The following is a 14462-nucleotide window of genomic DNA, read 5'->3' as shown; positions in this document are numbered from 1 at the left end:
AGGTACCATAATTGCTTTTATCCATTCCCTATTAATGGGCATTTACATTATCTATTAATGGACATTTACATTACCTCTAAATGTTTGTTCTAACAAACAATACTCTAAACCCCTTCGTTGTACCTGTATACATACAAATATAATTTCTAACTGGAATTGCTAGATCAAAGAGTAGCACATTTTAAATGTTGAGAGATATTTGCTATATTATCCCCCAAAGAATTGTACCAAAGTTCACTTCCCCCAATGGTACAGGACAATCATCTTCACCCATTTTCACTACAAAATTATATTAATCTTTTAATTTTTTCATCATGATTGGCTTTTGTATTATCTCTATGAATTTCCTGTTCTTATTTTTTGCACATTTTAATAATCTGGTCATTTGTGTTTTTCAGATTTATTTGTAATGTGTTTAGAATATTATTTGGGGGAGTAAGTTACATATGTGTATAATCCCAGTTTCTTCTTGATGTTTTGCTTATAATATCTTTCCTTGTAAAGAAGTTTTAAACTTTCAATCTTTTTTTCTTTTTTGGTTTTTGGGTTTGAGATTTTCCTTTTTAATCTATCCCTATCCCTAAATTTCAAAAAAAGTTTGTATATTTTATTCAATGAAAATTACAGCTTTAAAATATTTTTGTCTAAGATGTGAAATAATAGTATATTTTCCTTTTTCCAGTTAGGGAAAGGCCATTTACTGAATTGGTCCAAAACCATTTACTGAATAATTCATCATCTTTCTACCAATCTGAAATTTCACTTTATCATACAAAAGGATCTATTCTAGAACCCATTCTTACACTATCACACTGTTCTAAATAGTGTGCCTTGTCATTATTTGATATTTTTAAGTTATACCCCCTTTATTAATCTTTTTAAAAATACATTTGTCTCTACTATTCTAATACTTACACCTCATATTTCACTTTGGTGTTATTTTTTTAATCTTAGCCTATTAGATAAAACTTCCAGAATAATGTTAAGTAGTGCTTCCAGGGAAGATCTGTGCCTTTTTCTTAACTGTAACTGGACAATCCCTCATGGTCCAAGATGCTTAAGAAGGATGTTTGCTGTTTTGACTGGCCATTATCCTTCTCTTCCCAGCAGCCCCTCATATCCTCCTAGGCTGGTAATAGGCCCTGCCTCCTGATTATGTTTCTGGGAATGTGATCCCCTTTGAGCCAATTACAGTATCCATCAGTTGGACACAGTGATTGGTTGACAGATGAGCACATGACTCAAGCTCAGCCAAAGTCTTCCTCAGAATTTTTCAACTGGTACTTGCAAGAGAAAAATCTCTCTAACTTTTCAGGTAATAACACCAGAAGTATGTGAATCTGATACTGCTAGCAGCCATATTTAATGCCATCATGCTTCATGCCATATGTCAAATCCTGAAATAAATTAAGAATGAAGCTCACCACGGAGATGGAAAGAGGAGGAGAGAGAGATTGAGCATGAGCTATAATTATTTGTTTTGAGCCAGTAATATGAAAAGAGAGACCATATCCACTCTTCTTTTCAGATAACAGTTCTTCTGAGAACTTGATTTCAGAGAATCATTTTACCTGAGTCATGAAAACTTCAGAGATTTCTCTACTTTTTTTCTGGACTCTCCCCTCAACTTTATCTCTCAAATCTTATTTCTACTTTCCTGGAACTCTTTATACAGTGAATTCATTTTACTGGCCTGGAGTATTTGTCTTTCCATACATCTATTCTGGCTATAATATGATTTTCCTTAATCTTAATATAATCCATTATTTCTGGTACCAGAAGTACCAGAAATATCTTTTTAAACTTTTTAAAATATCTTTTTAAACTTCATTATTCATTAAATAAACTTTTTAAACTTTTAAAAATGTCTTTTTAAGCTTCATTATGTTCCTAGACTCTAACCTAAAGATCTGGTGTATGTTAGAACTCTCAGTTGGTAACAAAATCACAAAATTTTCATTTTGGAATCCCCCTTAAATTTCACTTACTCCAACATGTCATTGCAACCCCAAAGCAGCATAGAGGTAACTAATTCTCATGCCTGTTCATCTAAACTGGATTTGAGTCTGGAGCTCTACCTACCAAGAACCTCCATCCCCCTGGTTACCAAGTGGTGGTACCAACCCTGTTATATCTACTACCCTAGAAGACCTTGGGCAAATCATTAAATTTGGCTCAGTTTATCCATCAGTAAAATGAGATCATAAAGACTACATTACAAATTGTTATAAGAAGATAGAATGAGGTTATAAATGAGATTGCACAATAGAGCACGTAGAGTAACCCACGGTACATGGTTAGCACCCATAAATAGTCATTATTATCATTATCCATCAAGTGAGTGGTTCTCAGTCCAAGCCAAACATCAGAATCACTTGGGTAACTTTAAAAAAAATACAACATTCCCTCCTCACACCTCCCTAGAATTGAGGCCTGAGTATCTGCAGTATTAGAATGGCCCATACATGATTCTGATAAACATCCGAATTATGTTAAAATCTCACACTAGCCAACCGGTTTCATTTTTCCAAAGTTCCAACTTCTAGAAAGATCTTCCTTTTATTATGCAACACTCCAGATTTCTTCTGATGGGCCACAGGCAGAGGGGTGGTATTACTGCCCTAAGTTGGCACTAGGTTTGTTCGTATTGTTGAGAGGTTGGGAGCAAGGTGTTATTAACCGCCTTCGAGTCACGTTGTGCTTATTGTCATCTAACCCCCCCCCATTACCTACAAAAGATCCCCTTCTATTTCTTGGTACCATGTCACTAATTGGGTAGCTATGGTTCTTGGTCCATGAGAAAGATCGGATATTTATCTCTCTTGCACATCCTTGTGTTAGAGTCGATCTGCCCTGCCCTTAGATTTCACTCAAATCCCAAATCACCCATCCCATGCAATCGCGGCATTTCGACAGATTTATGACATCAGTATTTTAACACAACGTTAGTAAAAATATGGACTGGGGCAAAAATGAGAGGTGAGCCTGGTGGCATACCATTAGAAAATACAATTTTTTTCTTTTTGTTTTGTACCCGTGTCACTAGACTGAGAGGCAGACTCTCACTTGAATATCCGATCCCAATGGCAGCTTCTGTACTTGTGAGTGGCATGACTTCAGGGAAGTTATGAATTTCCTGTGCCTCAGAAATCTCATCTATAAAATGGGAATAAAATAATGACAGTACCTGACTCCTAGGGTTTTTACGAAGATTCAATGAGAGCAAGATAAGACAGCTGATTACTGGTAAAGTCAGGAAGTGTTGGTTAGGGGTTTAGATTGAGATTTAGGTTGTGCTGCATTTAGATTTAGGTTGTGCTACCACTTACCACTTAGGAGTCGTTTGGGCATAAGCAAGCTATCTACCATCGCTGAACCACAATTTCCCCTCTGTGAATTGGAGATGATAATCATACCAGCTTCATGGGATCATTATGAGGATAACACCGGATGATGTATGTAAAGCACTTAGCACAGTAGCTGGTAAATAGAGATCAGTAAATTAAGTGTAGCATTGCTGCTAGTATTGCTGTTGCTATTTATAATATCATTCAGTTCTTTGATTCCCTGTGCATTGCTCTTTCCATTATTTCACGTTTCCCAGGTCCTTCTTTCCAAAACCAAACTACTTGGCCATCAGTGCCTAAATAAATCTTGGTTCCTTTAAAGGAATAAAATAAAATAAAAATTTTCACGTGTAATCCCCACCCCTATTTTTACACCTTTTCCTACAAAAGAGTTTTAAACATACTGCTTAGAATACCATTTCCAGGAGTTGATACATCTTTGAAACCTCTTATTTTTCTAGTTGTGTTTCAAGTTTCTTTCATTACAGGTAGAAAATAATGCCTCGACTTTAGAATAGTGCTGCTGTTAATTCTGCAGTCTTGAATGGCCCTTGAAATAAGGCTAAGTCTTCTTGCAGTGTTATTATTGCAGTATTCTCAAGTTAGAAAAAAAAAAAAGTCAGTGGATTCAAGGACACTTACCAACACCTCTTACTGGTTCTCTATCTGAGTACCTATGAGTTTCACACAAAATCTCCACTCAAGTGCCAGATACAAATGAAAGTTCTGATATGGGGAAATAATGATTGATGTACTCGATTACTTGCTGGGAAGATCTTCCCTGGGGCTCTCCTGGCAGCTATAGACAAGAAGAGCGGTGTGTCTGTGTTCCCAGCAGCCACAAGTCACACCTCCGCTTTCCAGTCCTCACTCCTGCTCATGTCACTAGACCTGTATCTGTAGATACTCTTAGGTTCAGATTCTCCCCTCAAGAATTACTTCCGTAGGGCACCTGGGTGGCTCAGTTGGTTAAGCGTCTGACTCTTGATTTCTGCTCATAATTTCAACTCAGGTCATGATCTCCTGGTTCGTGGGATCGAGCCCTGTTGGGCTCTTTACTGACAGCGCGGATCCTGCTTGGGATTCTCTCTCTGTGTCCTTCCCCTGCCTTACTTACTCAAAAATAAATAAGCTTTAAAAAGATTATTTCCTTGGCTCCTGACTCAAGCTTGGCTCCCATCCTTCTACTGCAGGGCTCTATAGACTCTCCCGATCTCAGAATTCTCTTTCTTTTGGTCTTTTCTCACTGATCGACCCACATGAGCCTGCAATCTTTCCCTCATCTCTCCCTAAAGCACTGACCCCAAACACATGTAATCTTGAATTCTATGAACTACTTAGTTGGCTTTTACTTTGAGAACTTGGTATAAATACAGATATGATGGGCTTACCAATTCATTCGTTCTTGTGTGGGGAGTAGAAATATGTATGATTAAAAAGCTTGCTTCCCCAGCCAGTCCTAATGTACATTTAAGTTTGGAAGCTACACTTTACATGTCATTACCACATCAGTTTCCCCAAATCATGGTTCAGATCGTGCCAAGCTCCTGCTCAAAATACTTTAATGTTCCTCCCAGGCCTACAAATTAAATTCGAAATCCCCAGTCTGATATACAAAATCACCATAATTTGGCCCCAACAATGATCTACTTTTCTTACCATCACTGCCATGTATGTACCATATACCCCAGCCAAACCCTGCCAAGACGTTCTGCAAGACTTCAGGCCTCCATCATTTAACAAATACCTTGCCCTCTACCTGGAACACTCTCCTCCAACCTCCATCAGCTATTGATAACCCTCCACATCAGGGCCTTTCTCAGCCCTCATCCTCCACCTTCGCCCCCAGATGGAATCTTTATTCAGTCAACAAGTATCTATGGAGAAGCGACTATGTGCCTGGTGGCGAGTAAGCAAGCACTGGTGAACAATGCCTCACAAAGTACAGCCTTCATGGAGCTTACATTTTTAGCTGATTTATGCCTTTGAACTGTTACTGCACTTTGTTTATGCTTTCTTTATGACACCAACCTTGTATATATTATTTATGTGCATGTCCTGTGTCCTCTCTGAAACTGTCAATTCATCCATTGTGCCCTTGCAGCATCTGCCGTAGGGTTGTACACATGGCTGGTGCTCATCAAAGTGTTATTGGACTGAACTGAATTCCTCCACAGGGATGAGCACAAAGTTGATGCTCAACACTGATTGACATTAGGTACTTCAACTACTGCAGATCATTCTCTGTAATACAGAATAGGCTTTGTGGATACCAAGGCAGAGAAAAACAGGCAAAATATAAATGTGTTTTCTCAAAATAGCCTTAATATTAGAAGAAGGAGCCAGAACACTTTGAATTACCCTTCAGAGGAAGGTGCTGGAATAATTACAAGCCCATGTATGATTTATCAGCCCCGTTGGTGAACTGAAGATAAGAGAATATGCACAAGTTGCCCATGTCAGCTTAATTCTCAGGAATAAAGCTGAAGAGTTTCCTTTCTTGAAGCCTCAAGATAGGCAGGCCCAAGAAGAAATCATAGTAATAAAAAAGCCTTGGAGGTATGTGACTAGCCTCTAAATTCTGCAATAAATGTGCTTTGTTGAACATTAGTGTCAGCGTGTCATAACGTCAGCTCATTTGATGTGGCATAACTCCTGTAAGTCTTCTTAAAATGTCAAAATACAGGCTATAGCTCTTTTTTTTCCCATGGAAGAAATAGGAAATAGTAATAAATTTCTGCACTACACGCAGGCTGCTGGACAGGCCCGTTTCCTGGCTCCCAGGCTGGTTGTCAAGCGGTTATACCCCTGAGGAACGTGAAATGTTGTTCCGTAGGTATCCAGTGACGGGTCCCCTATGTTTACTGAAAGGCTAAAAGGCAGAATTCCCAGTGACAAGCAAGACGTGGAAGGCAGGAAACACAAGGGAAGCTCTCCTATGCAGAAAACGGTTCTGCTGACACTGTACTTCTGTGCCCAGCATTGTGTTGGGCAAATAGTAGACAATAGATACTTGCTCAGAGGGCAACGTTGAATGAAGTCTGGCTTCTTATCACTGGAACGTACAGAGGCTGGGTCAGATGCTGAAAGGATACCTTATAAACCTAAAGAGCTTATCCTTGGGGTTATCCAAGTGATGAGACTTCAGAAGAAGGCCGGAGAAACATCATTTAACATATCCTGTCAACTTCCATTTTCCAATCTATTTGGCAATATCCAATTACACCAGCAATTATAAGCTTCTCAAGGGCAGGGTATACAACTCATATATCTTGTGTAGCTTCCATTGCTCCTACACACTTCTGAGCATGCTTGATTCATGTTTATTGGCTAATTAAGAGTCAGAAATAAACAAGCAAGAAGAAATGTTTATGTCAATGCACATGGCAAACCCACAAGCCCCAAGAGAAAATAAGGCTCAGTTGGACCTCCAATGGGACTTCAAGACACAGCTGCTTCTGTTGTCTATCCCACCTTCTCCTTACTGGTTCACACCTCTACTTTGTCACCACTGGGGTACCAGCACCGTGCCTGATAAAAAATAGGAACTAAACCCATATTAGGACCATTTTCCTATCTCTTCACAGGAGGCTACATTTTCTTCAACCTGTTGGATTGTCTTCTTGCATGACAAGTCCATCTTTTTGGCTGGCTCCTTAGAAGTTCCTTGAAAGCACAAGACGCCACCTCTCACCACCTTATTACCCTCCTATATCCTTTGGGATAACTAACAAGAAAAGTTTTTACTTTTCTTTTTTTTTTTTCCCCACCAAAGATCTCATGACTCAAAGAGAAGTCTCAATCTGAAGAGATTTAAATGATTCCTTCAGAGTTGACACACTCAAAAGCATTCAAAGTCACCTAAACCTTTCTGAGAACAGGTGTCTCTTTAAGAATAGTCCCAAGTACATTCTAATGACATCATCAGCAAGATTGCAAACTCTGGTGTCCCAAGCTACATCCTCTAATTGGGCTAGGTCCTCGATTTGCATTCAGTACCTCAACTAGCCAAGGGTATATTAAACAAGCATGGTGCACCAAGATAGTGAAGTAGCTACTAGATTTGTCAGGACTTGCAAGGGTAGAGTGGCTTTGTGAAAAGACTCCCAAGATTAAAGGAAAGAGAAGACCCTGTTTTCAATTCTGATGAGTCAATTATTAACTATGTGATCCAGGCTAAGTCACTTTACCTGTGTATAACCCTCTTATTTCATGTTTTAAAACATTGTTTAAGAGAGAGAGAGAGTGCGCACAAGCAGAAGAATGGCAGAGAGAGAGAGAGAGAGAGAGAGAGAGCGATGGCCCTCCATGCCCATAATGGAGCCCAATGTAGGGCTTGATCCCATGACCCTGGGACCATAACCTGAACTGAAATCAAGAATTGGACACTTAACCAACTGAAACACCCAGTATCTCTTAACCCTCTTATTTCAGAGTGAACCTGTGTCCTCCAAATTCTCATCAACCTTCTTAAGATTTTTTGGGGTTAATGTATATGAAAATGCTTTGAAATGTTAACCACATATAAGGTAATGAATGGCTTCACTCTGATATTCACAGAGATGGGACCACAATCCTGTAACTACTGAACTCTCTTCATTCATGCATTTGTTCATTCATTCAGTCAGTCAGTCAACAAATATGCATCAAATGCCTGTGTGACAGGTCGTGTTCCAGATTTAAGGGATGTAGAAGTAAACAAAACAAAGCCCTTGCCCTCATGAAGCTTACATGCTAGTGGAGACAAACAATAAGATAAATGATATGAAACAAAATGAAGTATTGTTGAGAGTAGGACCTGATTTTGGTAGGAGAGTATGCTATTGCATATAGGGTAGTCAAGGAAGGCTTCTCTGATATACTGACATCTGGGCGGATGAAGAAAATGAGGGACAAAGACATGGAAACATCTGGAGAAGCAGCATTCCACACAGAAAGGACAGTGCAAAGGCCCTGAGAAGGGAGTGTGCTCAATGCCCTCGAGGAACAGGAAGCTGGTTTGGTGTGGCTGGGGCCCCATGACTGAGGATCATAGTGGTCAAGGAAACAGTCTGGTGATAAAGGGACAGGAACTACTCAAAGTATGGACTCAATAGTGTCCTGGGTATGATAAAAGGCATTAGAGTGTTTTGAAGAGAGGAGAAACAAGGCCTATCTGTCTTTGGAAAGGGCACTCTCAGACTAGAGGGTCAATCATTAAAGAGCAGGAATGAAAGCAGAGAGACCATTTAAAAGCATTTTCCAGCAATGCAGCAAGTATTTGTGATAATTTGGATCAGGGAGGTGAAGGTGAATATCTTTTTAAGATAAAGCCAAAGGATTGCTCATGCATTGGATGGGATATGAGGTATAGAGAATAACATGAGTGAGGACTGATTCCAAGCTCAAAGCAGGTTTTCTTTTGGGAGTGAGGGAAGGAGAAGACAGGAATCAGAAAGATCTAACTTAACATTTATTTTTCCTAAAAACTTATTCATCGAGCTCCTAATATATGTGACATAATTTCTGACCTCAAAAGAACTTACAACCATTTGGGAAAGTAAGACCCAAATGAAAAGTGGGGAAAGTTAAGCAATAATATTTAAACAGCGAATTAACTATAAATCTCACAGTTTGAAAAATATGCGTCTAATTTTATTTAAAAAAATAAGCAGTACAGTGTCCAATGAAACTATCTCTGAATGGTTTGTTGAGGCCAAGATTAAAATCTAAATTCTTCTGTAATTGTGCAGTTTGGGGCCAGGTAACCATAGTGGCCAAAACAATACAAATACAAAAGTTTACTTTTTCTAACTCAGTTTGGTTTGATAGACCTGGGTTCAAATAACAGCTCCATCATTTATTTAAAAAAAAATTTTTTTAAGTTTATTTATTTTTGAGTGAGAGACAGAGCAAGTGGGGGAGGGACAGAGAGAGAGAGAGGGGGAAAGAGAGAATCCCAAGCAGGCTCCACACTGTCAGCACAGAGCCCCACGTGGCGCACAAGTGAACCGTGAGATCTTGACCTGAGCCAAAACCAAGAGTCAGACATTAACTGACTGAGGCACCCAGACGCCCCACAGCTCCAACCTTTATTAGCAGTGAGACACTGGGCAAGTTCCCTACATGCTCCAAGCCCAGTTCCCTCTGCCAATTCTGAATGATCATGCTGGCTAGCTCATGGACCATCCTTGAAGATGATGTACGTGTGATGGTACATGGGACACATGGCTCTCAGGATCCAGCCTTTGCCACCATTGCTGTTACTTCCTCTGCAAAGACTCCCGAGGGCTCCGCGAGTGTGCCTCACTCATCCAAGCGCTTACTAATCAGTGTATTCTTTGCAAAGACATATCTGGTCTACGCTACGAACCGCTCAATGGCAAGAACCATTTTTATATTCTTCACACTCCCTAAGTGCCCGGCACTGTGCTGAGTGCCAGAAGAGTGGAGGATGCCTTTGCTCCTTGACATGCAGCAATACGGTATGAGGAGGTCTGCCAATTGGCATGCGGCAGTGTGTTCTGGGAGCATTTGCTGATTGACCAGCAGCAATGCAGCATGTGGTGGAATGCTACCTAAAGCGTACAGGTGAGGAAAAATGACACGAACCTCACAGCTTTGCCCTTCTTCAGTTTACTAGTTTGGAAGGGCTGCCATCACTGAGCACCAAGCCCAAAATGGGGTTGAGTCCTCCTGAGGGCTGAGGAGGAGAATCTGTGCCATGCCTCTTTCCTCCTTTCTGCTGGCTTTCTGGCAATCTTGACATTCTTTGGCTCATAAAATCATCGCCCCCATCTCTGCCTTCATCTTCACATGGCATTCTGTGGATATCTGCGTCCAAATTTTCCATTTTCATAAGACTACAAATCAGACTGGATTAGAGGCCCACTCTACTTCAGTATGACCCCGTCTTAACTAACTACATCTGCAATGACCTTATTTCCAAATAAGGCCACATTCCAAAGCCCTGTGGGTTGGGACTTCACCACGTGAATATTGGGGAACACAAATCCACATCACAGCCTTCTGCATGCTTTCTGTCTCCAGAACCTTGGCATTCTCCTGTTTTCCTCCTCTTCTAGATACAGCTCACTTTTCTAACAACTATTTAATAAGCCGACACCTGAGTCACCTGTGGTAGCACTCGGTATTCTTACTACTGCTGACTTGCCACCTTATAGTTCAGGTCTTGTGCTCTGGAAGGAAGGAAGTTTTTTTATTTTGGTCACATTCTAGCTTATGCAACATAAACAGAACAACTTGTTGGAAAAACCCTTTGATGACCCACTCATCATTCCTACACTCAGGTCTTGGCTTGTGTCGCCTTACTCATTGACCTTTCCTCTTGGCAAACTGCTTCGCACAGAGTTTCCCTCTTCCTCTAGCACGGCCCCCCCACAGAAGATCCCACATGCAGGCCGTGCATAGAAATCACGGGCACGGGCACCGTGGAGCAAGGTTAATGAAGAGCAGTTTTAATTCCATGGTCATCTCCACTTCACTCCTCTCCATTTATATTTTCAACATATGGTTGGCTTTTTAATGTCGCTTTAATGTTTTCTCTTGTATTTAATTATTTAAAGATTTAATAACAAACTGCTGAGAATCAATCGCACACAAGGGACACATTTCTTTGAATTCTTGCTCTTTTTTTTTCTGCCTTTGCGTAAGAGTTAATTTAAGTCGCTGGAAGCTAAAAGCATGAAGCTAAAAGGGGAAGAGAACAACTTAAATGCATTCAGAAAAGGATATCTGTAGGTGAAATCAAACTCTCAACAACATCTGATATGTATCTCTTATCAGCAGTGGGCAGTAGAGATAACCAAGGAGCCCCAAAACAAATAACTTTAATTCCATTTTCTGTCTAATAATGTAAAGCCATGGATTTTCTGTTTAAAACAAATTCCTTTCGGGATTGGTTCCGAGTGTTAGGGACAAGGAAATGGAAGAAGTACTGCTGGAGGGCTCCAGTCCTGTTATTGATGGAGAAAAATGAAGTTTTTAAATATCACTTCTAGAATTGTAGGTGGCTTGTTGCCTAATACTTTAGGAGCTCCTTTCCTCATTTCAAACTATTATCTGGATGGGCTAATCCATTTAGGAAGATATTCAACTATTGATATATTCTACCTACGTGTTTTGAACGACTAACCCCGTTAGATAGCGTGCCAGGTACTACGGACCCAACCGGAAGAAACACCAACTCCCTGCCTGCCTTCACAGCCACTCCCAGCCACCCTTGGGGAACAGAGGTAACATAAGGCCAGTGACAAGGCAGGTGCACTGATGTGGGAAGTAGGATGCTGTGGAGACTCAGAGGAAGGGCCCCTAACCCAGGTTTGCAGGAAATGGGAAATGCTTTCCAGAGGAAACAACTATCATGAGATGTGGAAAATCACTAGGAGTATGACTGATGAAGAATGTTCAGAAGGATACATAATGGACCTTATGGAGAAGGTCCCCTGCTATTTAGTCATTTCCTATCTGTGCATTGTAAATAAGAATAAGAAATTAAACAAGCATTTAACAAATAACACTGGGAGCTTCTGCAGAAGGTAGACTCTCATTGACTTGCTATGGAAAAAGGCCCTCTGGAATTCTCACCAAATGCCTGGGTCTGACAATCTGATGGCTTGCTCTGGCTGACATTGCTAAGAAGAGAAACCCAAGGTTGCATCTGCTGACCATGGGGTTCCCTGGACCAGAACCTCTAAAACTCTTGGAATCCCAACTTTTGGACTGGCTGAAAAGCAGTCCAGAAAAAGAGTGGAATCTTCTAATTTTGAACTGAGGGTTCACATTGCTCAACATTCATTTTGTGCCAGATTCCTTAGGCTCTCACATTCCATTTTTACTCCTATTAAAAACTGATGCTTACTTGAAAATCAAGATGCAATTATAAGTGTATACCAGGGGTGCCTGAGTGGCTCAGTCAGTTGAGCGTCTGATTTCAGCTCAGGTCATGATCTCACAGTTTTGTGACTTCGAGCCCCACATTGGGCTCTGTGCTGACAGCTCAGAGCCTGGAGCCGGCTTCCAATTCTGTGTCTCCCTCTCTCTCTGACCTTCTCTCGCTCACACTCTGTCTCTTTCTCTCAAAAATAAATAAACATTAAAAAAATTAAAAAAAAAGAGAAGTGTATACCAAAGACTATTACATGCCATTATGGGTTTTTTCCCAGACTATATAAAATATATAAAGTTCATTTCAGTTAACTTCCTTGTTTCAGGGGGCATTGTTTATGAAATATATAGTTTTTAAAAAAACTGAGCAAATAAAACTTTAGTTTTTAATATTCAATGGTGTTGCTCCAGAATCTAATTATTGAAAATGTTAGTTGTTAGTCATTGCTTATCATCCTGAGCACTGTGACAAATCTTACCGTCCTATCTTACAGTTCACCCACTTTTTTTTTTTTTTTGCCAAATGAGACCAAAGAAACAATGCTGTTGGCTTTGCAAAATGTTCCTTTCATAAACATGTGTTATTTCAAAATACCATTTATCCCCAAAGGATTTTTTTGAATACCTACAATATGCCATGAGCTATTCTAGAGGTATAGCGACATAAGACAGATCAAAACCACCCAAACAAAAAACTTTTTATTTTGCTTGGGGAGATAAAACAAATGAATAAAACAAAATACATGATATATTAGAAAGTCACAAATATTGTCAGGAAAAATACAGCAGGTAAAGGAACAGAGAAGGCTGGGGTGGGATTGCTATTTTAAACAGGATGGTTGGGGGACGCCTGGGTGGCTCAGTTGGTTTAGCGTCCGACTTTGGCTCAGGTCATGATCTCATGGTTCATGAGTTCGAGCCCTGCCTTGGGCTCTGTGCTGACAGCTCAGAGCCTAGAGCCTGCTTCAGATTCTGTGTCTCCCTCTCTCTCGGTCCCTCCCCTGCTCACATCTGTCTCTCTCTCTCTCTTTTTCAAAAATAAACGTTAAAAAAATAAATAGGATGGTTAGAAGGTAATGCTTAAGCAGTCCCTGGAAGGAAGAGGGAGAACAGCCATGTGGTTATCGGCAGGAGGAGTGTTCCAGGCAAAGAAAATACTAGAAAGACCCTGGGCTGGCCTGGCATGTTCCAGGAGCCTCAAGGAGGATGGTAGCTGGAGTAGAGTGAGCAAGAGTAAACAAGGGTCAGATTATGTAGGACCCTACATGCGTTGGAAGGACATTTTGGCTTCTACACTGGGTAGGAGGGGAAGCCCTTGCAGGTTTTGAGTAGAGACATGACAGGCTGGGACATTGCTCTGGCAGCTGTGTTGAGGATTCAGCCCAGGGTGACGAGAGTGGACATAGACCAGTTAGGAGGCTACTGCAATAGGTCAGGCAAGAGATGATGGTGGTCTGGGCCAGGGTGATGGTGGTTGTCATGCCCGGGGGCCAGATTTGGGATTAATTTTAAAGGCAGCTCCAATGCATTTGCCTATTTGTTGAAGGTGGGGTGTAAAAGGAAAAGAGAAGTCGCAGTGACTCCTAAATTTTTGGCCTAAGCATCTGGAAAGATTCAGCTGCATTTAACTGAGCTGGGTAGAACCCACATAAGACAGGTTTGGGCCAATTTTTCTTAGAAGAACACAAAAATTATGCCAGTATGCTTTCTCTTGCATCTCCTTAAAACTATGGTATGCCTTGTCAAATTTTCAAAAATGAATTTTTCCCTAGTACAAATTGTTGTAGATTAACAGCATACCTTGTCTGGAAAGAACTTACTGACAAACGTACCTTAGTGGAAAAATGAAAATCCAAACCAAAATATCTCCTTCAACAACAATGGTGATTTACTCTGTCTTTATTCATAGCTTCTGCCCTTTTGCCATTTGCCATTGACATTTCTGGCTGGAGCTGAAGAAAGGGCAGATATTTTCTTAACCCTAGAAATTTCTCTCATCACTTCCTTGGACATGGGCATTTTCAAAGCTTACTGAGGGGCTCAGTCTGGCCTAGGCTTGACTAGGAGAAATAGAAAGCAAAGGTATCATATCGCTAGTCCCATCTTACCAATGGACCTCAATTCTACTGTTCTCTATTCCCACTAATCCTAAACTTCCTTGAAAAATAAATCTAAGCGACTCAAACCCATTTACAATCTTTTTCTCCAATTCCTTTCCCTGATAACTCA

Source organism: Lynx rufus, unplaced genomic scaffold, assembly GCF_022079265.1.
Source record: "Lynx rufus isolate CCGP_SWC_20201006 ecotype Redwood Valley unplaced genomic scaffold, mLynRuf1.p SCAF_7, whole genome shotgun sequence".
Lineage (NCBI taxonomy): Eukaryota > Metazoa > Chordata > Mammalia > Carnivora > Felidae > Lynx > Lynx rufus.
The sequence above is the reverse complement of the archived record's forward strand: the minus strand, read 5'-3'. Positions refer to the sequence as shown.